We start from the raw sequence: 24,169 nt of genomic DNA, 5'->3' as shown, positions 1-24,169 counted from the left end.
GTGTTCTCAGACTTCTGTATCTCCTGCCCGATGGAAGAAGTTGGAAGAGTGAGTAAGCCGTGTGGGAGGGGTCTTTGATTATGCTGCCCGCTTTCCCCAGGCAGCGGAAGGTGTAGATGGAGTCAATGGATGGGCGGCAGTTTTGTGTGATGGACTGGGCTGTGCTCACGACTCTCCGAAGTTTCTTGCCGTCCTGGGCTGAGCAGTTGCATACCAGGCTGTGATGCAGCCAGATAAGATGTTTTCTATGCTGCATCTGTAAAAGTTGGTAAGAGTTAATGTGGACATGCTGAATTTCCTTAGTTTCCTGAGAAAGTATAGGCGCTGTTGTGCTTTCTTGGTGGTAGCGTCGATGTTGGTGGACCAGGACAAATTTTTGGAGATGTGCACCCCTAGGAATTTGAAACTGCTAACCATCTCCACCACGGCCCTGTTGATGCTGACAGGGGTGTGTACAGTACTTTGCTTCCCGAAGTCAATGACCAGCTCTTTAATTTTGCTGGCATTGAGGGAGAGATTGTCGTTGCTGCACCACTCCACTAGGTCCTCTATCTCCTTCCTGTATTCTGATTTATCGTTATTCGAGATCCGGCCCACTATAGTCGTATCGTCAGCAAACTTGTAGATGGAGTTGGAACCAAATTTTGCCACGCAGTCGTGTGTGTATAGGGAGTAGACTAGGGGGCTAAGAGGGTGTAATTTTGGAGCTCTGGGGCAATACGGCCCATTAAGTCTGCGGGGCCCCGGTATTGAGGACTATTGTGGAGGAGGTGTTGTTGTTTATTCTTACTGATTGTGGTCTGTTGGTCAGAAAATCGAGGATCCAGTTGCAGTGGGGAGCCAAGTCCTAGGATTTCGAGCTTTGAGATGAGCTTGGCTGGATTTATGGTGTTGAAGGCGAGCTGTAGTCAATAAATAGGAGTCTGATGTAGGAGTCCTTGTTGTCGAGGGATGAGTGTAGGGCCAGGGAAATGGCGTCTGCTGTGGACCGGTTGCGGCGGTATGCGAATTGCAGTGGATCAAGGCGTTCTGGGTGTATGGAGGTGATGAACTTCATGACCAACCTCTCGAAGCACTTCATTACGACTGAAGTTAGGGCCACCGGACGGTAGTCATTGAGGCAGGTTGCCTGGTACTTCTTTGGCACTGGTATGATGGTGGTCTTCTTGAAGCAGGTGGGGACCTCGGAGTGGAGTAGGGACAGGTTAAAGATGTCAACGAACACCTCTGCCAGCTGGTCCGCGCAGGCTCTGAGTGCACGAGCAGGAATCCCATCCGGGCCCGTCGCCTTCCGAGGGTTCATTTTCAGGAAGGCCGATCTTACTTCGGAAGCTGTGATGGTGGGTATGGGTGAGTTATACGCTGCTGGGGCACTCAACAGCGGATTGTTGGTTTCCTGCTCGAACCGAGCATAGAATGCATTGAGTTCATCTGGGAGGGGTGCACTGCATTCGGAGATACAGCTCGGCTTCGCTTTGTAGCCCACTATGTTGTTTAGTCCTTGCCACAACCACTGAGAGTCTGTCTGTGACTCTAGCTTGGTTTGATATTCTCTCTTGGCATCTCGGATGACTTTGCGAAGGTCGTACCTGGTGGGGGCACAGTGGTGACCACTGTTGCCTCATAGTGCCAGGGATCCGGGTTTGATTCTAACCTTGGGTAACTGTGTTGAATTTGTATGTTCTCCCTATGTCTGCTCCAGTTTCTTCCCACAGTCCAAAGATGTGCAGGTTTGGTGTATTGGCCATGATAAATTGACCCTTAGCATCCAATGTTGTGGGGATATGTCGGGGGATTGGGCTTATGTGCTCTTTCAGAAGGTCAGTGTAGACTCGATGGGCCAAATGGCTTCTTTCTGCGCCAGAGGGATTCTATGGAAATTAAACCAATATGATAGTGGGTGAACAATGGTAGCTTTGAGGGAAATCAACAGCAGGATCAGTCCGAAATATCACAGGAGAAAGAATGATAAATAGACTATGAGACAGTGAAATAAAATCATAGTTGCAAAAAAGACAAGGGGCCAGATTCTCTGATTCTGAGACTATGTATGGAGTATGTGTCTGGACTTACGACCAAAATGACGGCGGCGCCCCCACACCGAAGCTCCGCCCGGTGGGGGGATTATCAGCCTTGCCTCATAAAGCCCCAGCTTTACCTGCAGATATGGATGCAAAATGGTCGGGTCCGTGGCTGCGCATGCGCACGAAGGCGACCTGCGGCGGCCGACCCGTACAACATGGTGCCAGCCCCATGTGGACCCAGCCTGCCAGATATTGTGCCCCCCAAACCCCCCTCGCCACCCCTGGACCACCCCCCACTAGTCCCCCCAGCCCCTGCCGAATCCCCCCCTGCCAGCTTCTCAAAGGCAATTAGAGATGGGCAACAATTGCTGGTCTAACCGGTTATGCTCATATCACATGAAAGAATTTTTAAAAAGTAATTGGTCACGGACTGGTCGCTTGCATTTCCAGTCCCATAAAATGTTATTAAATGGTCTTGGCAGTCAGCTGTCCCACTCCCCGCTCTGCAGACACCTAAGGCCTGCAGCATCGATATTCCTTCCTCGTGTGGCAGGAATGCTAGTGCAGGTAGGAACTCCTAGGGGCTGGTTTAGCATAGTGTGCTAAACAGCTGGCTTGTGATGCAGAACAAGGCCAGCAGTGTGGGTTCAATTCCCGAACCAGCCTCCCCGAACAGGCAGCGGAATGTGGCGACTAAGGGCTTTTCACAGTAACTTCATTAAAGCCTACTTGTGACAATAAGCGATTATTATTAATTTTGGTGTCAACTGAGGCTCCATAGTACTACTCATTATTCTGAGTAAGAAAGTTTATGTCCCATTGCAGATTTGCTCTACCTCACCACCATCTCTCTTGATCCCTTCACTCTTCGAAGACTGTCAGATTGCTAGTTGTGCATCAGAAGAAATTCCTTCCAGTTGACTATTGGAAAGACAGAAGCTATTGTCTTTGATTGATACTACAAACTCCATTCCTAGGAACCACCTCTATTCCTCTCCCCAGCAACGGCCTGAGGCCAAGCCAGTTTTCACAACCTTGGTACCGTGCCTGATCTCATGTTGTGCTTCTAACTACATTTCCATCCATGCTTGAGCTCATTTGCTGCTGAATCCCTTATTCATGCCTTTGGAAGCTCTGGAACAGACCATTCCATGACCAACCTCCCATCTTCCACCCTCTAAAAAAAACAAGAAGTTACCCAAAACTCTGTTGGCCAAATCTTAACATGCATTAAGATCCATTCACCCACAAGCTCTGTTCTCACTGACCTACACTGGCTCCTGGTTCAGGCATGTCTCGATTTTAAGATTCCCATCCTTGTTTTCAAATTCCTCCATGGTTTCACTCATCCCTAACCCTGTAACCTCTACAAGCCTTGCATCTACTTTGAGATAGCTGCCCTCCTCCAGTTCCGGCCTATTGCAAATCCCTGATTTTAAATTGCTCTACTGTTGTTGGCTATGACTTCTTCCGCCAAGGCTCTCTGTTTTTTCCTCCTTTAAGACACTCCATCTGAAACCTACCACTTTGACCATCTGCCCTTATATGGCACAGGATCAAATAACTTTGTTACAGATCCTGGGAAGTACCTTGAAATGCTTCACTATGTTAAAGGTGCCAGATAAAGTATAATCTGCTGTTGTTGTAGGTTGACACTCCAGTGCAGAACTGAGGGAGTGCTGCACTGTTGAAGGTGCCAACTGAAACATTAAATCGAGGCCATGTTTACCCCCTGAGGTGGACTTAAAAGATCCCACAGCACTGTTTTGACTAAAAGCAGAATTTCCCCCGGTGTCTGGTTGATATATATTCCTCAAACAAAACCTTCAAACTGATCTGTTATATTTTAAATAATGACTTCACAAAAATATATATATTACTCTTGAATCCACCAGGATGATAAAAATGACCAATAGTCTCCTTGTTGAAAGATGAACTATTTACTGAATAATAAAATAATAAACTGTGAGTCCTTTTACTCAATACTAAACTAACAATAAAGAAATAAAGTACAATACAGATAACTATATAACTATACACTATTATAACAAACTAGTTCTAACTTCTCTAACTCTAGCTAGTCTATGTCTTGCTTGTTCACTGTTCTGAATCATCTGCGTCGTCATCATCTGACTTAGAAAAAGGGGGAATCCTGGGCGGGATTCTCCCACCTGAAGGCAGAGGGCAGGATTCTCTGATCCTGAGGCGATGTGTTGACGCCGTCGTAAACGCTATCGCGTTTCTCGACGGCGTCAACATGCCCTCAGGATCAGCGATTCTGACCCTTACAGGCTCCAGGTGTCGATCCTGGCGTCAAATGGGCACTGCGGGGTCCACGCATGCGCAGTGGCACCGGCGCCAACGCGTGCATGCGGAGTGGCACCGGCACGAATGCCGTGCATGCGGGGTGGCTCCCTTCTCCGCTCCGGCCCCGACGCAACATGGCTTAGGGCTGCAGGGGCCAGAGCAGAACAAGAGAGGCCCCCAGCCCGAGAGGCCGGCCCGCCAATCGGTAGACCCCGATCGCGGGCCTGGTCACAGCGAGGCCCCCCCCCCCACGCCCCATGGTCGGACGCCCCGTGGTCGGACACCCCCCCCCCCCCCCAACCGGCGCCGCTCTGTCCACGCCAGTGCGAATGACGCCAGTTCATCACTTTCCGGAGAATCGGCGGACCAGCGTCCAGGCAGTGTGGTGCGATTCACGCCGGTCTCGCCGATTCTCCGGCCCGGCCCCAGGATAAGAGAATCCCACCCAATGTGTTGACTCCGTCGTAAGAGTTTAACGACGGTGTCATCGGGCGGCTATGTGTAGTGATCCTCTGCCCTACAGGAGGCCAGCACGGCACACGCCGCTCCAGCTGTCGATACTGGTGTCAAATGGGCGCCGCGGTAGCCTCCTTCTCTGTGCCAGCCCCGTCGCAACATGGCATAGAGCTACAGTGGCTGGCGCGGAGCAAAAGAGGCCCCCACCACGTGAGGCTGGCCCGCCGATCGGTCGGCCCCGATCGAGGGCCGGACCACGAGGAGGGAGCTGGACCCTCCTCCGGGGTCCAACTCCCTCCCTCCGCCCTCATTAGGCCGGCCCAGACAGGATGGACGCTGAGGTCCCGCCGGGTAAGACCAGATGTGAACGGCGCCGGCGGGACTCGGGCTTTTTTGGGCGGCCACTCGGCCCATCCCGTGCGGAGAATCGCCGCGGGGGCCACGTAGAGCGCCCCCGACCAGCGCTGCACCGTCCGCCCCGGCGCCAATTCTCCGCTCACCGGAGAATCGGCGAACTGCCGTTGGGGCGGCGTTGCACGATTCGTGCCCGACCCGGCGATTCTCCGACCCAGCGTGGGCTGAGAGAATCCCGCCCCAAGTGTTGAAATGACTGTACTACATTTCCATACATTGATCATGTATATTGATATCTGAATATCACTATATGATCTAAGAACAGAAAATTCTGGAATTAGCCAGCTCGTCTGGCAGAATATCTGGAGGAAGGAACAGAGTTTGCATTTCAGTTCGATGGCATTCTGTCAGAACAATAGACGATCGAGTCATTATCACGTTGCTTTTTGTGGGATTGCGCTGTGTGCAATTTGGTTGCTGCTTATCCTACATTACAAGAGCAGCTATGGCCTCGAGCTGTATGCCCCTGTAGGGGGATGGGGGTAGGGGATGAACCCATACTTTTGGCCTCACTCTGCATCATAAACCAGCTCTCCAATCTAATGAGTTAAACCTAGCTCCCCCCCCGACGATACCTCTACCCTTTCCCATGATAGCCAACATGCTTTCTCCAAGAGTATACAGGCTGCCTGTGCATCTTCTCCAAGCTGCCTTCTGCACAGGGTTGTGCATGACATTCTTCCTAACCCAATAAAGGGGTGTGTTTTTTTTAATGATAATGCTGATCTTTTTTGAATAGCTGTATTTAGATTTCTTTATTCTTTCATAGGATATGGGCCTCACTGGCTTGTTGCCATCCCTAATTTTTCTTGGCCTGCAAGGACATTGTTGTCGGTCGGTAGTTACATGTGGGCTAGACCAGGTAAGAAGGCAGATTTTATCCTCTGAAGGGCATTAGTAAACCAGATGATTTTTTAAAAATTGACAATTAGTGATAGTTTCATGGTGACCATGGCTGAGACTAGCTTTTAATTCCAGATTTGATTTTGTGATTCCACCTGCTGCTGTGGTGGGGTTTGAACCCATTTGCGTCGGTCTCTGGCTTACTGGCCCAGTGACCTAATCACTAGGCCATCCTCCGTGAGATATGAGGTGCTGGGCAGTAATAGTGGTGAGTGTGTGAGTTTGATGAGATGGAGATGGGGTCAATTGTGGTACAGGCTCTGCAGTCAGAGTTCACCTCCCCTTTAAGCTGGCTGTCTTTAAATGTACAACACCAGGTTAAAGTCCAACAGGTTTGTTTCGATGTCACTAGCTTTCGGAGCGCTGCTCCTTCCTCGGGTGAATGAAGAGGTCTGTTCCAGAAACACATATATAGACAAATTCAAAGATGCCAAACAATGCTTGGAATGCGAGCATTAGCAGGTGATTAAATCTTTACAGATCCAGAGATGGGGTAACCCCAGGTTAAAGAGGTGTGAATTGTACCAAGCCAGGACAGTTGGTAGGATTTCGCAGGCCAGATGGTGGGGGATGAATGTAATGCAACATTAATCCCAGGTCCCGGTTGAGGCCGCACTCATGTGTGCGGAACTTGGCTATAAGTTTCTGCTCGGCGATTCTGCGTTGTCGCGGGTCCTGAAGGCCGCCTTGGAGAACGCTTACCCGGAGATCAGAGGCTGAATGCCCTTGACTGCTGAAGTGTTCCCCGACTGGAAGGGAACATTCCTGCCTGGTGATTGTTGCGCGATGTCCGTTCATTCATTGTCGCAGCGTCTGCATGGTCTCGCCAATGTACCACGCTTCGGGACATCCTTTCCTGCAGCGTATGAGGTAGACAACGTTGGCCGAGTCGCACGAGTATGTACCGCGTACCTGGTGGGTGGTGTTCTCATGTGTAATAGTGGTATCCATGTCGATGATCTGGCACGTCTTGCAGAGATTGCCATGACAGGGTTGTGTGGTGTCGTGGTCACTGTTCTGAAGACTGGGTAGTTTGCTGCAAACAATGGTTCGTTTGAGGTTGCGCAGTTGTTTGAAGGCAAGTAGTGGGGGTGTGGGGATGACCTTGGCAAGATGTTCATCGTCATCAATGATGTGTTGAAGGCTGTGAAGAAGATGACATAGTTTCTCCGCTCCGGGGAAGTACTGGACGACGAAGGGTATTCTGTCGGTTGTGTCCCATGTTTGTCTTCTGAGGAGGTCGGTCCGGTTTTTCACCTAAACTCATTAAAGAAGCCATCCCCTATGGACAAGCGCTCCGTATACACAGGATCTGCTCAGACGAGGAGGAGCGTAACAGACATCTGCAGACGTTGAAAGATGCCCTCGTACGAACGGGATATGGCACTCGACTCATCGATCGACAGTTCCAACGCGCCACAGCGAAAAACCGGACCGACCTCCTCAGAAGACAAACATGGGACACAACCGACAGAATACCCTTCGTCGTCCAGTACTTCCCCGGAGCGGAGAAACTATGTCATCTTCTTCACAGCCTTCAACACATCATTGATGACGATGAACATCTTGCCAAGGTCATCCCCACACCCCCACTACTTGCCTTCAAACAACCGCGCAACCTCAAACGAACCATTGTTTGCAGCAAACTACCCAGTCTTCAGAACAGTGACCACGACACCACACAACCCTGTCATGGCAATCTCTGCAAGACGTGCCAGATCATCGACATGGATACCACCATTACACATGAGAACACCACCCACCAGGTACGCGGTACATACTCGTGCGACTCGGCCAACGTTGTCTACCTCATACGCTGCAGGAAAGGATGTCCCGAAGCGTGGTACATTGGCGAGACCATGCAGACGCTGCGACAACGAATGAACGGACATCGCGCAACAATCACCAGGCAGGAATGTTCCCTTCTAGTCGGGGAACATTTCAGCAGTCAAGGGCATTCAGCCTCTGACCTCCGGGTAAGCGTTCTCCAAGGCGGCCATCAGGACCCGCGACAACGCAGAATCGCTGAGCAGAAACTTATAGCCAAGTTCCGCACACATGAGTGCGGCCTCAACCGGGACCTGGGATTCATGTTGCATTACATTCATCCCCCACCATCTGGCCTGCGAAATCCTACCAACTTTCCTGGCTTGGTACAATTCACACCTCTTTAACCTGGGGTTACCCCATCTCTGGATCTGTAAAGATTTAATCACCTGCTAATGCTCGCATTCCAAGCATTGTTTGGCATCTTTGAATTTGTCTATATATGTGTTTCTGGAACAGACCTCTTCATTCACCTGAGGAAGGAGCAGCGCTCCGAAAGCTAGTGACATCAAAACAAACCTGTTGGACTTTAACCTGGTGTTGTAAGACTTCGTACTGTGCTCACCCCAGTCCAATGCCGGCATCTCCACATCATGTCTTTAAATGGTTGACAGAGACAGACAATTTGCCCGCCCCACCCCGGCCAAAGGACATACGTGACTGGTGGATATTGCAGATAGTTCCGTCTCAGATTTCCAGCGCCTGCAATATTTCCCTTTTTGTTACATTGTTATTCAGCCCATTAGAGTTTATATGTTCTTTAATGGCCTCAGGTGTGGAATGATTTCAAAAGATCCGAATAAATTGTATTCAAGAAACAGTCTTCCTCCATGATTCAATTACCTTCTGAAACAATTCCATTGAATCCATGAGTTGTGACCTATTGCTTCAGAAATGACACTAACTGCTCCTCGTGGCTCTTTTTATCTTTGGATGAACATCAATAACATCCAACAAAAGCATTATCCTCGTCTCTCGTGTTGAAATGCTACCTCTATAGTGCCATGATTCACTAGTGTGAAAATGCCACAGCAATAATTTCTTGCTTGAAGTTTTGATTTGAATACTTAGATTTGATTCGCCATTTTCCACATTTATGGAGCCCCTGAAAATATCCATCAGTTCCTTGCCCATTATCCCATGAATTGGCTTGAGAGAGCCAATGGGTTATTTCTACTTTTGAGTCCCTGGTGCAGAGCAGAGCAAATAAGAATGTTGGCCTGGAGGATAGCAAGCTTGTTGTTCAGCCCCATTATGATCATTCATTGCCTAATTTCATTGGCAATAAAGAACATGCCCTTTGTCTGAGTTTTCTGCTGACTTTGCTTGTGGCAAAGTCCAATTGGTACAATAACTCATGGCACCCATAAACAGAGAGCAAGGGGACTACTCCCAATGCCTCGGTCAATATTAAATATTAATGCTACTTGAGTGGAGGTGTTGGGGGGGGGGGCATTGCGAGTGCAGTAGTGGTGGCACTGGTTTTGATGGTGTCTTTGCTGCAATTTGTCGAATTCAAAAATAGTCCTGTTACTCAGCCCAGCCCATTCCTGCTTGTGCCAGAAGTTCAAAATAGAAGCTCTTCTCCAGCGTGCATTGTAGGCAGGTAACTCGTGGAATGGATGTATCTGCTGCAAAATAGTTTACTTGCACCTGGTATAGTTTTCTTTTGCATGGATTTCAGCTAGCTGTAAACTCGGTTTCCCATTCCCTGTCATGCATTTTGCCCGACTGCTCAGGACCAATTTCATCAACCACCACCACTCCCCCCCTCCCCCACCCCCATCCCCTTTGATGAGATGCAGAGGGATGTCCCATGTTGCACGGTTGCCAGTGTGGGTTGAAATGCACAATTTTGATATGCTGGAGCAGTGCAACAGCATCCAAATGTGTTCGGCCTTCATATTAATAGATCTGTTGAACTGAGAGATTGAAAGAAATAGCGTGCTATTGGAGTGAAAGGAGAGGAGAGGTTATAGGAGGTTTGATATGAACCAGATATCCATCACTTAGAAATGGCAGGCAACAGTACGTAAGCAAAGCAAGAGCGCAGCTCTTTGCGGTTTATCCATTCTTTTCCTTGCTTGAGTATTTTGTTCTTTTATGTGATGTGGACATCGCTGGCTAGGCCAGCATTTGTTGCCCATCCCTAATTGACCTTGAACTGAGTAGCTTGCCTGGCAATTTAAAAAGCATTTAGGAATCACCATTTTTCTGTGGGTCTGGAGTCCCATGTAAGTCAGATTGGGTGAGGACAGTAGATTTCCTTCCCTAAAGGGCAGTAATGAACCAAATATGCTTTTACAATAATCGCTGATCGTTTCTTGGTCACCATTACTGAGACTAACTTTAAATTCCAGACTTATATATTAATTGAATTTAAATTCTACCAGCTGCCATGGTGGGATTTGAGCCAGAGCATGAGCCGAGGCCTCTGTAATATTCATCCAGTGGCATTACCACTTCACCACCATATAAATTCTGATAAAAATAGAGACAGTATAGTCTTCGATAAATGTATTTCTTTAAAAATAAACCAGAGCACACTTTCAGAACCAGAACACGTCAGTTAACAGATTGTCACCACCCTTTGAGAGTGTATACAGCAACCTTGCTTTACAGAAGAGCTGGATTGCAAAACCTTTTTGAAGCTGTTCTCTTGACACTGACAGTGGCTGTATTGGTCTAGCTTGCTGATAGTTATCAGAAGATTGTTTTATTAATATCACATATATTTGGCATTGGCTGAATATGTTGACCTGATCGCACAAGTTTGGTGAGCATCAAAATCCTCTTGGACAACACTGCACAGAATCAAGGAGATGGAAAGTAGTATTTGGGGAGAGGATCCAAATAGAGCAATTGAGGCCACATTTTTCATAGAGCCTCTCATCCAACAATAGTTTATAGGTCCCATCAAGTGCAGGCTGTGTCCTGTGATTCCAATGCTCTAGATAGAGTAAAACAGCTTATAATAATCCATATTATCTAGCCCCTTTAGAATCCTAAAAATAATAATCATATCACCTTTTATTTTCAAATGAGAACATACCATTTTACGTAATTGAATCAATTCCTCCTTCCCCTCAATTAATTTGGTTTCTCTCTTCTGTATTCTTTCAATGGTTGTGAGTTTTTTGGTACTGAACTGTATGCTGTGGGTGCACAAACATTTTAGAAAATGGCAGGATTACATCATTATTTTAACTCAATATTAACTTGCATGCTCTCCCCATGTCTGCGTGGGTTTCCTCCGGGTGCTCCGGTTTCCTCCCACAGTCCAAAGATGTGCGGGTTAGGTGGATTGGCCATGATAAATTGCCCTTTGTGTCTAAAGAAAAAAAGGGTAAGACTGGGTTACAAGGATAGGGTGGAGACATGATGGGCCGAATGGCCTCCTTCTGCACTGTAAATTCTATGATTCTATGATTCTATAACCCTTGTAAAACTAAAAGATCTTCAAACCATCCTGAACAACTAACATATGTACATAAAGTGAATGTTTAGAGTTCGAAGTGTCCATTTTCTCTGAGTACAGAAATAGTCTTTGAGATGTGAGGGTTGTTAATAATGACATTTAGACCTATGAATTTGAGCTGTGATGATCATCTCTATGAGGCATCATGGTCACTCCTTGGAAAAGGAAATGTATCCTCGTAATCATTGTCCTTAAAATATACTGGTCTGCCCATTATCTAGCATCTCATATAGCATCCAACAGGTATGTGTTGTTAATAAATGTTTGATCTGCCTTGGTCCTGAAGGAGATGATGTGAGTTTGTCGTTGTAATTCCAGTCCAATCCCACTGTCCACGTCTCACTCTATAGCCCTATAATTGTAGAACCTTAGCCTTGACTTTAAGCACTGCATTAATTTGCATCATGCTGCTCCACACGAGGATCTTAGGAGTGAAGTGTGACTAACCCAGGCAATGGATGATGGCGACAGGGGCTATGGAACTAGGTGCCCTACCCAAACACTCCCACTTCACCTTGCCTTACTCCCCTCAACCCAGGACACAGACAACATGCTGCCTCCTCTTCCGATGGCCAAACTTGCTCCTGTATAGGTGTAGGTGGAACAGCATTTGAAAGGGCTCAGAGGCTCAACAACTTAGAGATTATCAGTATCTCAGACCAGAATATCTCTATCTCTGCCCCTGTTTAAGCCAGAGTTCCACCACATAGAAACGGTAGGAAAAGGAAGAAGAACACTTTTAATTCATAAAGAAAATATGCATGGGTATTTGACAAAATGTTATCTTCTTAAGTTTCCATTGTTCAGTAAAATCATGTGAAATGGATCATTCACGCTTGGTCACCTGGTGGCATCTCAGTTGCCTGTTGATGAATGGGAATACGTGAATTGACAAGGAACAATGGGGATTGCCTAATGTGTGGCTGGTTGATTACAGGATTGTGGGACTGGGGTTTGTGGGGTGGAGAGTGACATTGGATGCGATTGCTACTTTGGTCTAATAGTGGTAACTAACTGCAGCTCACAGCTATCAGGGAATCGTGGAAGCAATGTAAGCAGCTGGTCCTGTTTTGGGCTGCCATCTTCATTTTACATGCCCATCGTGTTCTCATCCTCTGCATTGAATTTGTCTGCTGACATTGGGCATACAGTGCCTTGTTCTCCCTGTAGCTCCAGTGCTCACATGCCCCCTGACTGAATGAAAGAGATTGGCTGACAAGTACTGACGACCACCTCCAGAACTGTCCAGGCATCTGAACCATATCTTCAGCATGCCCTGCTCAGTGTCACATCTGGTGGTCATATGGCTGGCTTCTTTGTTTGAGTTCTTTACAAATGTTCTCAGTCAAGTCTGAAGAGGATATCCTCGTAGCCTAGTATCCTAGTAGCCATCTCTCAAGTCTGCTTGAAAGTCCATTGAATTTGATGATTTTGGACTGTTGCACAATAATCTTTATTTTCACAAGGTTGGGCAGCACGGTAGCATTGTGGATAGCACAATTTCTTCACAGCTCCAGGGTCCCAGGTTCGATTCCGGCTTGGGTCACTGTCTGTGCGGAGTCTGCACATCCTCCCCGTGTGTGCGTGGGTTTCCTCCGTGTGCTCCGGTTTTCTCCCACAGTCCAAAGATGTGCAGGTTAGGTGGATTGGCCATGATAAATTGCCCTTAGTGTCAAAAATTGCCCTTAGTGTTGGGTGGGGTTACTGGGTTATGGGGATAGGGTAGAGGTGTTGACCTTGGGTAGGGTGCTCTTTCCAAGAGCCGGTGCAGACTCGATGGGCCGAATAGCCTCCTTCTGCACTGTAAATTCTATGAAGTAGTTTTACATTAACACTGCAAAGAAGTTACTGTGAAAAACCCCTAGTCGCCACACTCTGGCGCCTATTTGGGTACAGAGAGGGAGAAGTCAGAATGTCCAAATTACCGAACAAGCACGTCTTTCAGGACTTGTGGGAGGAAACCGGAGCAACCGGAGGCAACCCACGCAGACACAGGGAGAACATGCAGGCTCCTCACAGACAGTGACCCAAGCCGGGAATTGAACCGGGGAGCCTGGCACTGTGAAGCAACAGTGCTACCCACTGTGCTACCGTGCCACCCATGATGGAAGCAGCATGACAGCTCCACAGCAATCTGGTCTAAATCTGCATAAACCAGTTCTTGAGGTTACGCATCAGCTGCACATGAATGGAATGAGATCCCTTCTTCTTTGGCTGTATTCGTTCAGTGTAGGATGCCGCCCTGCTCATGCCTTTCTCATGAGGGAATTCTGTCATATTCTGGCAAGGCCTGTTGTCAGGAATGGCTGACCCGGGATCTCTCCCGCTCTTACCACCTGCCATGGGTGTATTGGAAGGGTTAGTAGATTGATTATCAACGTGCTTGGCTGCATCATGAGCGCTGCTTTGATGGTCATCGAGTCCTGGAGTGGGACTTGAACTCAGAGTTTCCAGCTCAGAGGCAGGAGCATGACCCACTGAACCACAAGACCGCCTACAAAATCACTTACTCCGAGTTAATACACTTGGATTACATATCTGCAGTCATTGACATTCTGCAGCTATGGGAAGCAAGCCAGAGACCTAAGCACCCACTCACTTGCTAGTGTCATCATAGATAAAATTTACTTATTGACAACTATGGTGAACAACCCAACAGAGGCCTGTTTTGGGCATTCATGGGCTTCTAAGGGATCCGGAGTGAAAAAGATTGAGGGTGGTGGACAGTTTCACAGTTGTTAGTAGCAGATGACCACCATAACCAGCAGTGAGCAGGTCTTCTTCTTGGAGGCTGCAGATGTCACAATCTCAGCCTGTTATTGCACCAAGTTCAGAGACATTCATGACTCCTCAAATGCTCAAGCAGTCTGTGCCCATGGGCAACAAAACCTGGGCAAGAATCAGGCTGATAAACGGTAAATAACATTGGTACCACACATATGTCAGGCAATGACCATCTCCAACAAGACAGAATCGAACCATCTCCCCTTGACACTCAATGGCATTATCACCATTGAACCCCCACCACCACCAGCCTGGAGGCCACCATTGATGAAAAATTTAAATGGACTAGCCATAAAAGTACTGTGGTTACAAGGGCAGGTCAGAGGTTGGGAATTATGTGGCAAGTAACTTGCATCTTGACTCCTTAAACCTGTCCACTATCTACATGGCACAAGGCAGAAACATTTTGCAATACTCTACATTTGCCAAGGGCACTCAGGAAGCTCAGCCCTATCCAGGAAAAAGCAGCCCACTTGATCAACTATCTATCCACAACAAATTTCACTTCCCCACTACCGGTGCTGAGTGACAGCAGTGTGAACAAGATACAGCCAAACTTCTTCAACAGCACCTTCCAACCATGCATACCCTACCCACCCTGATCTCTACTATGTGGAAGAACAACGAGGTCAGACACATGGGAATACCACCACCTGCAACTTTCCCTATAAGCCACTCACCATTCTGACTTGGAACTATATCTCCGATCCTTCACTGTTGGGTCAAAATTCTGGAACTCCGTCTCGAAAAGCACTATGGGATGCACTTAAACCACATGGACTTCAGCAGTTCAAGACAGCGATAGACCACCGCCTTCTCAAGGGCAATTGGAGATAGGTAACAGATGCAGGTCTAGCGAGCAATGCAAATATCCCAGCAATGAATAAAAAAGAAAAGTAACTTGTGGACAGTAACACGCAAAAGGGAGACAGAACGATGCAAGTGAATTATGAGGAACTACAACTGATGGGTCTGGTCCAATTAAGATTAGTTGTTTTCCAGGCTGGTAACAATACTGCTACATAAATCTCAATAGTTTTAAATTGTCTGGATTGACAATGGCACCACAAATCATTTTGGATACAAGCTTAACAGACATACCTATGGAAAGAAGAAGAATGATCCAGGTATGTTAAGTGGGTTTGCGCAAATGGGTCTACAGAGAATACAGTGTAGAATGGAACAGAATTCTAACAAATGTACTTTACTGTAGCGGCTACATAAGCAGCTTAATTGTAATCATGATCAGCTGTACAAGGAGACAAGTTCATTCACAGTAAATAGGCAGTGGTCATGATAAGTGCATTGTAGAATTGTATTCTGCAAAGCTGACATATTTTGAATAAATACAATGTGAGGAAAGGAAGAAACAAACTATGTATAATCATACTGTTGACATAAAATGATGTCAAATAAAGAACACTTATTTCATTGAAAACTAGAAATTAGGGGCGGGATTCTCCGTTAATCGGCGTGATGGCCCGAACCCGGCGCCAAAAACGGCGCGAATCACTCCGGCATCGGGCCTCCCGAAACGTCGCGAATTCTCCTGCCGGGAATGGGGTAATAGCGGCGTGCCGCCATTCGCGATGGTGTCACCCGTCAAGGATGCGCGAGCCGTCAGTGACGCCGCACGACGTCACTGCACAAAAGACGCTCCCCTCCCCCGGAGACCCGGCAAAATGGCCGCCCGCCGCGCAGCGCCAAGTGAGACCCCCCCACTGCCTGCCCCATTCTCCCTTTCCCATCCCCGCTCCCCCCCATATCCCCCCTCCCCCCATATCCCCCATATCCCCTTCCCCCCATCCCTCTTATCCCCTTCCCCCTATTCCCCCCCTTCCCCCATATGCCCCCTTGCACCATATCCCCCTTCCCCCCATATGGGGGATATGGGGGAAGGAGGGATATGGGGGTAGGGGGGATATGGGGGGTGTGGGGGGATATGGGGGAAGGGGGATATGGATGAAGGGGGGATATGGGGGAAGGGGGGATATGGGGGGATATGGGGGAAGGGGGAATATGGGAGAATATGGGGGAAGGGGGATATGGAGGAAGGGGGGATATGGGGGGATATGGGGAGGGGGAAATATGGGGGAAGGGGGAATATGGGGAAGGGGGAATATGGGGGAAGGGGGTATATGGGGGAGGGGGAAGGGGGGATATGGGGGAAGGGGGTTATGGGGGAAGGGGGATATGGGGAAGGGGGGATATGGGGGAAGGGGGACAGACCCTGCCCATCAGGCATACAACGCCCCCAGGACATTCCAGGGCGGCCACGAGCCAGTGGCAGACCCATAGCACCAGGAGGACGCCGCCCACATCTCGTGCAAGTGCGGCGACGCCGGCGGGCCACACGCAGCGACGAGGAGAGCAACCACAGCAACAGGCCCCCGTCGCAGCCGTCCCAGGACACTGACGCACAGGACACTGAGGCACAGGACACTGACACACAGGGCCCTCACACACAGGACCCTAACACACAGGACACCGATGCCCAGGACACTGACGCACACGACACCCACACACAGGGGACGGACGGACAGGAATCACCACTCCAGGGGACCCCAGACTTCGGGTCGGATGAGGAGCATGCCATTACGCCACTGCTATCTCCTACACCCTCCACCATCGCAGAGACAGTCACCTTGGTTGGGCACTTTAGTGATGAGGCATCTGATACACTCACTGGTGCGCACAACACAGCCGTCCCGGTACAACAGGTGGAGGCAGGAGCAGCCGAGGAGCAGGTGGTCGGAGGGCAGCCCGGCACAGGCAACCATCTGCCGCCCAGACAGGTCCCGGGTTCCTGGAGTTACCGCACCCACCCATAGACCCGATGCAGGCATGGACCAAGGGACGATCGAAGGGGGTGATGGCCGGCTTGCGGCAGCTGCAGAAGAAGGTGGGGGAGACCCCCCCGTGCAGGAGCAGGTAGTGATGCCGGTCATGCATGCCAGCCAGGCTGACACCGCACGTGTGACGTCCTCGGTGTAGGCAATGGGGCGACGGTGTCAGACTTGGGTCGAAGTATGCGAGGCCTGGGGCTTTCCGTGCAGGCGCATCCGCCTGGTGCTCCGGGTCATGGCGGCCCTCTCACAGGCAGCCCTGAGCCGGAGCCAGCAGCAGATTGCAGAAGCGCTCAACACTGTGGCCCAGTCTCAGCAGGCAATGGCCCAGTCTCTGCAGACCATCGTTGAGGGCATCGGCGCCATTGCCCAGGTGCTGGCCCAAGTCGCCCGGACACAGACAGGGATGGCCTACTCCCTGAGCTCCATGGCTGCAAACTTGCAGACCCTTGTTAATACCAGCACGGGCCTCCAGGACTGGCAGCGCCAGGTGTCGGGGGGGGCGTCGGATGCCGGTCCGTTCGCATCCCCAACCCATGTAGAGGCCCGGGCGCCATCGGGCACCCCGAGGGAGGAGGAGGTGCTGGGTCCAGTTCCGGGTCCCCCTGTAGGGGATGTCCCGGAAAACTGCGACACCTCGGACTCCCCCCCCCCTTCCGCCCCAGGTGCATCTGATGGGCAACGGGCCAGACAGGCTGGCAGCTCGCCATCCCAGTCGCCCGGGCCGCAGCCTGGCCCCCAGGAAACGGCCGGCAAAGGGGTCCCGAGTCAGAGGGCAGGAATCACAGGAGTCCACCTCCAGTCCTGCTGTACCGTCTGGGAACCACCTAGACAAAGTCTAGTCAGGCCAAAAGATTAGTCACTGAGTAAGTTGGCACGAGTGCAGGGCACAGATTAGTTCTGGGGCAAGGGCACGTGTATGAACTGTTTGTTATTAAAATCACTTTCACACCTCCAGAAGCTCCCTTTGTGCTCTGTCCGATGCGTGCGGGGGTCGGGTGTGAGGTGAGCGCCTGTGTGTGTGTGAGGGGTGATAGAACGTCGGCCCCAGGTGAGTCTGCCCCCTTCCCCCCGGGTCGCCCTCGCCACCCCCCCGGGCAGACGACGGGACCATGCGCTGCAGTGTCACGGCCGCATGCAGGGACGGTCCGGGTGGAGGATGGTACTGTGGCCATGGGTCAGACATTGTCCAACGATGTAGAGCCCAGAGCTCATCGCAGGGCAGGTTGTCATCATCCTCCATGGCCTGCAATAGACACGCTTCCACCGGCGACCGTGTGAGCCCTGCCCGTTGTTCCGCAGGTGGATGTGCAATGGAGGGGTGGTGTGCATGCGTGTGGGCTGAGGGTGGTTGGTGTTGGGTGGGTGGGGTGAGGGTGGTAGGCTGGTGCCGTAGTGTGCAGTCTGTGCCCATACTCGGCGATTCCCACGCCCCCCTAGCTCGTGAACCGGGCGGCTATCAGCCTGTCCCGTGCCTGCTGGCCCAGCCGGTAATGGTGGGCAGCCTCCCGTCCCTGTCCAGCCCGTCTGTCCTGACCATTGCCCCCATCCTCCTCATCTGGGGAGGTCTGCGCTCATCTTGCTGCTCCTCCTCCTCCCCCTCCTCTGCCTGCGGCACATCGCCCCTCTGCTGGGCTATGTTGTGCAGGACGCAGCAGACCACAACGATGCGGCCGACCCTATCTCATGGGTACTGGTGGGCCCCTCCAGAGCGGTCCAGGCACCTGAAGCGGATCTTCATCAGCCCATAGCACCTCTCTATCACACCCCTGGTCGCTGCATGGGCATCGTTTTAGCGGTTCTCCACGTCAGTCTGTGGCCTCCGTATAGGCATCATCAGCCCCTAACCCGGGGGGGGCGTCCCTTGAACATGGTGGGGGTGAAAGATTCCCCAAATACTTATGAGTCATGTACACTCAGCTGCCCGCAAGTTTCGGCGAGCGACCACACAGAACTTTAGTGGCAGGTATGCTGTCCTCCCAAATCTGCCAGCGATTGCTGGAGAAAGACACCCTGGATGTGGCCTCCCGAAACACCCACGCTTACATCCCCGAATGCGCGGCAGCCCCCTGGGCAGCGTGGAATCCCTCCGCAGCCGACCCCGAGACATCTCCCATCCCACCACAAGCTTGTGCTGCAAGGTGGCCTGGCAACCCCGCTGCTACTTTTGCGGGCAGGCCAAGCACCCCCAGCAGCGCTGTCCGACCCGCACATCCACCTGCAAGTGATGCGGTAAAAAGGGCTACTTCGTGGTGGTGTGCCAGGCCTGTGCGGTCGCCGTGGTCTCCGGGGGTGAATACGGACCGCCACCACAACCCTCTCCACGGTCTCCGTGCGGCCAGCGGGCGCCGCCATCTTCCTCCTCCAGGGCCACGTGCGACCCCCGGGCACCACCATCTTGTCCCGCGGACACCACGTGCGATGGATGGGTGCCACCATTTTGTGCACCCCCAGCCATGTGCGACCAATGGGAGCTGCCATCTTTGATGGCCTCCCAGGACCCCAGCTCGGCAGATGGCACACCGCCCAAAGAGAACACTCAACTGCTGCCGCGATTAGCCTCGGTGACCCTGGACCAGTCCCGGCCTCGAACACTCTCAACTGCTACAACAACAGTACTAATCAACGGGCACGAGACGTCCTGCTTAATCGACTCTGGGAGCACAGAGAGCTTCATACACTCCGACACGGTAAGACGCTGTTCTCTCCCCGTCCATCCCGTTAATCAAAATATCTCCCTGGCCTCCGGTTCCCACTCAGTAGAGATAAAGGGGTTTTATGTCGCAAACCTCACGGTCCAGGGAAGGGAGTTTAAAAATTACCGGCTCTATGCCCTTCCCCACCTCTGCACAGCCACACTCCTAGGGTTAGACTTCCAATGCAATCTCCAAAGTCTAACTTTCAAATTCGGCGGCCCTATACCCCCTCTTGCTGTCTGCAGCCTTGCAACGCTCAAGGTCGATCCACCTTCCCTGTTTGCGAACCTCACCCCGGACTGCAAACCCGTCGCCACCAGGAGCAGACGGTACAGTGCCCAGGATCGGATCTTTACTAGGTCAGAGGTCCAAAGGCTACTGAGGGAAGGAGTCATTGAAGCTAGCAACAGTCCCTGGAGAGCTCAAGTAGTGGTGGTAAAGACCGGGGAGGAGCATAGGATGGTCATCGACTACAGTCAGACCATCAACAGGTTTACGCAGCTGGACGCGTACCCTCTGCCCCGCATATCCGACCTGGTAAACAGGATCGCCATTACAAGGTCTTCTCCATGGTGGATCTTAAGTCCGCCTACCACCAGCACCCCATCGCACTAGTGACCGCAAGTACACTGCCTTCGAGGCAGACGGGCGGTTCTATCACTTCTTAAGGGTTCCCTTCGGTGTCACTAACGGGGTCTCGGTCTTCCAGCACGAGATGGACCGAATGGTTGACAGGTACAGTTTACGGGCAACATTCCCGTATCTCGATAATGTCACCATCTGCGGCCACGACCAGCAGGACCACGACACCAACCTCCGAAAATTCCTCCAGACCACAAAGATCCTTAACCTTACGTTTACCAAGGATAAATGCGTGTTTAGCACCGACCGCCTAGCCATCCTCGGCTACGTAGTGCGAAATGGAATTATAGGCCCCGACCCTGAACACATGCGCCCCTTATGGACTTCCCCCTCCCTCACTGCTCCAAGGCCCTGAAGCACTGTCTGGGGTTTATCTCTTACTATGCCCAGTGGGTCCCCAACTATGCGGACAAGGCCCGTCCCCTGATCCAATCCACAGTTTTTCCCCTGTCGATAGAGGCCCGCCAGGCCTTCAGCCGCATCAAAGCAGACATTGCAAAGGCCACGATGCACGCCATCGACGAGTCCCTCCCCTTCCAGGTCGAGAGCGACGCGACTGGCGTAGCTCTGGCGGCCACCCTCAACCAAGCGGGCAGACCCGTGGCCTTCTTCTCACGTACCCGCCATGCTTCTGAAACCCGCCACTCCTCAGTCGAAAAGGAGGCCCAGGCCATAGTAGAAGATGTGCGACATTGGAGGCATTACCTGGCCGGCAGGAGATTCACTCTCCTCACTGACCAACGGTCGGTTGCTTTCATGTTCGATAATGCACAGCGGGGCAAGATAAAAAATGATAAGATCTTGCGCTGGAGGATCGAACTCTCCACCTATAACTACGAGATCTTGTATCGTCCCGGGAAGCGAAACGAGCCTCCTGATGCCCTGTCCCGCGGCACAAGTGCCAACGCACAAGTGGACCACCTCCGAGCCCTCCACGAGGACCTCTGCCACCCGGGGGTCACTCGCCTTTTCCACTTTATCAAGACCCGCAACCTGCCCTACTCCATCGAGGAGGTCAGGACAGCCACCAGGAATTGCCAAATCTGCGCGGAGTGCAAACCGCACTTCGACAGGCCAGAGAAAGCGCACCTGATAAAGGCTTCCCATCCCTTTGAACGCCTCAGTATGGACTTCAAAGGCCCCCTCCCCTCCACCGACCGCAACACGTACTTCCTGAACGAGATTGACGAGTACTCCCGGTTCCCATTCGCCATCCCCTGCCCCGACATGACCGCAACCACCATCATCAAGGCCCTCCATAGCATCTTTACGCTGTTCGGGTTCCCCGCTTACATACATAGTGATAGGGGGTCCTCCTTTACGAGCAACGAACTGCGTCAATTCCTGTTCAGCAAGGGCATCGCCTCGAGCAGGACGACCAGTTACAACCCCCGGGGTAACGGACAGGTAGAGAGGGAGAACGGAACGGTCTGGAAGACCGTCCTACTGGCCCTGCGGTCCAGGAATATCCCTGTCTCCTGCTGGCAGGAAGTCCTCCCGGATGCCCTCCACTCCATCCGATCACTGCTTTGCACCACGACCAATCAAACACCTCACGAACGTCTCCTTGTCTTCCCCAGGAAGTCCTCCTCTGGGACCTCGCTCCCGACCTGGCTGGCATCCCGCACCCATCCTGCTCTGAAAACACGTGCGGGCGCACAAGTCGGACCCGTTGGTCGAGAGGGTCCATCTTCTCCATGCTAACCCCCAGTACGCCTACGTGGTGTACCCCGACGGCCGGCAAGATACAGTCTCCCTATGAGACCTGGTGCCCGCCGGATCCCCACACACAGCCCAGCCACCCGTCCCACCCTCCCTCCCACTGGTGCACCTTACAGCCGCCCCCTTCCCAGGAGGATCGGTCCTTCCGCCGGCCCCGTCTAGGCCCCCCCACCCACCGACGCACCCCGCAGACGCTCCCTTCCCAGATCAACCGTTTTCCCCACCAGCGCCGTCTAGGGGTGTCGAAGCTGCCACAGAGATCGAGGCAACGCTCCCGGAGTCACAGACTCCCAAGCCTCCACCGGCGTCACCACCAGAGCTTCGACAATCACAGAGGACAACCAGGGCTCCTGATCGACTGATTGCTTCACTTTAAAGTGTATATAGTTACTTGTGAATCTGTAAATAGTTACGACAATAAGACAAAAACGCTGTACGGAGGTATTACGGTCCCTCCATAACTATAAGTTCTACCACGTTACCATGGTGTAATACCAAGCCACCACCCCTGCCGGACTCTTTTTTAACAGGGGGTGAATGTGGTAGTCTGTGTAGAGGTATTACGGCACCTGGTAATGCTGGAACACTATTGGTAGATATTGTATGTTTCCTATTGATCAAGCTGTATGGTATCTCCGCCCTGCAAGGCGGGATATAAGAGCCCTTGCCGCCCCAGCAGCCTTCTTTCTGTACCTGAGCTGCTGGGAGAAACATCTAGCTTGTTAAAGACTTCAGTTGGATTACAACCTCGCTTTAGTGGTCATTGATCGTGCATCAATGACCAAACATAATGGCCTGCAGGGAGTGGGAGAGATAAACGACACGTCATCATTGCCCATACACCCTCCTTCCCCGCAGCCAGGTGCCATGGGCTGCATGGTCGCGACTGTTGCCAGCTAGCACATGGCCAGGCGGACACTGCCCCCCCTTCCTGGCATGCACCGTCCCCAAACCCCCCCCCCCCCCCCATCTCCTCCCCGGCAGGCACCCTCCCCAACCCGACCCCTTCTCCTCCCCGGCATGCACCCTCCCCAACCCCCCCCCACTTCTCCTCCCCGGTACTCACCCTCCCCAACCACCCCCCCCCTCCTCCCCGGCACTCACTATCCCCAACCCCCGCCCCTCTCCTCCCCGGCATGCACCCTCCCCAACCCCCCCCCTCTCGTCCCCGGCACTCACCCTACCCAACCCCCCCCCTCCTCACTGGCACGCACCCTCCCCAACGTCCCCCCCTCTCCTTCCCAGCACGCACCCTCCCCAACCGCCCCCCCCCCCTCCTCCCCGGCATGCACCCTCGCCAACCCCCGCCCCTCTCCCCAGCACACACCCTCCCCAACCCCTCCCCTCCTCCCTGGCACGCACCCTCCCCAACCCTCCCCCTCTCCTCCCCGGCACTCACCCTCCCCAACCACCCCCCTCTCCTCCCTGGCACGCACCCTTCCCAACACCCCCCCCCTCCTCCCCGGCACACACCCTCCCCAACCCCCCCCCCTCTCCCCGGCACTCACCCTCCCCAACCCTCCCTTCTCTCCTCCCCGGCACGCACCCACCCCAACCCCCCTCCCCTGCTCCCCGACAAGCACCCTACCTACCTCCCCCCCTCTCCTCCCTGGCACGGATCCTCTCCATCACGCACCCTCCCCATGTCCTCCCCAACCCCCCTCCCCTGCTCCCCAACAAGCACCCTCCCCAACCACCCCTCTCCTCCCCAACCCACCCCCCCCCTCTCCTCCCCGGCACGCACCCACCCCAACCCCCCTCCCCTGCTCCCCGACAAGCACCCTACCCACCCCCCCTCTCCTCCCCGGCACGGACCCTCTCCATCACGCACCCTCCCCAACCCTCCCCCTCTCCTCCCCGGCACGCACCCACCCCAACCCCCCTCCCCTGCTCCCCGACAAGCACCCTACCCACCCCCCCCCTCCTCCCTGGCACGGATCCTCTCCATCGCGCACCCTCCCCAACTCCCCAACATGCAAATTTAGTGGATCAATTCAATGAATTTTAAATTTGGATTAACCCATATAAGATGCCATAGAACTAGAAAATATCCCATAGGTTTGGCCAATT

General features: G+C 52.3%; 1 long non-coding RNA gene across 1 annotated transcript in view; it reads right to left on the bottom strand.

Moving 5' to 3' along the window:
- Nucleotides 1-1,169: 1,169 nt before the first annotated feature.
- LOC140411633 (uncharacterized) overlaps nucleotides 1,170-24,169 on the bottom strand; it is a 66,670-nt gene continuing 43,670 nt past the window's right edge. The window contains exons 2-3 of the long non-coding RNA XR_011940909.1: nucleotides 10,984-11,086; nucleotides 1,170-1,871 (exon numbers count right to left, since the gene is read on the bottom strand). This is a non-coding gene — a long non-coding RNA (uncharacterized lncRNA). The remainder of the gene's footprint in view (nucleotides 1,872-10,983; nucleotides 11,087-24,169) is intronic.

The sequence above is a fragment of the Scyliorhinus torazame genome, chromosome 4 (genome assembly GCF_047496885.1).
Source record: "Scyliorhinus torazame isolate Kashiwa2021f chromosome 4, sScyTor2.1, whole genome shotgun sequence".
In the NCBI taxonomy this organism is placed as follows: domain Eukaryota; kingdom Metazoa; phylum Chordata; class Chondrichthyes; order Carcharhiniformes; family Scyliorhinidae; genus Scyliorhinus; species Scyliorhinus torazame.
This window is presented reverse-complemented; position numbering and strand designations above follow the sequence as displayed.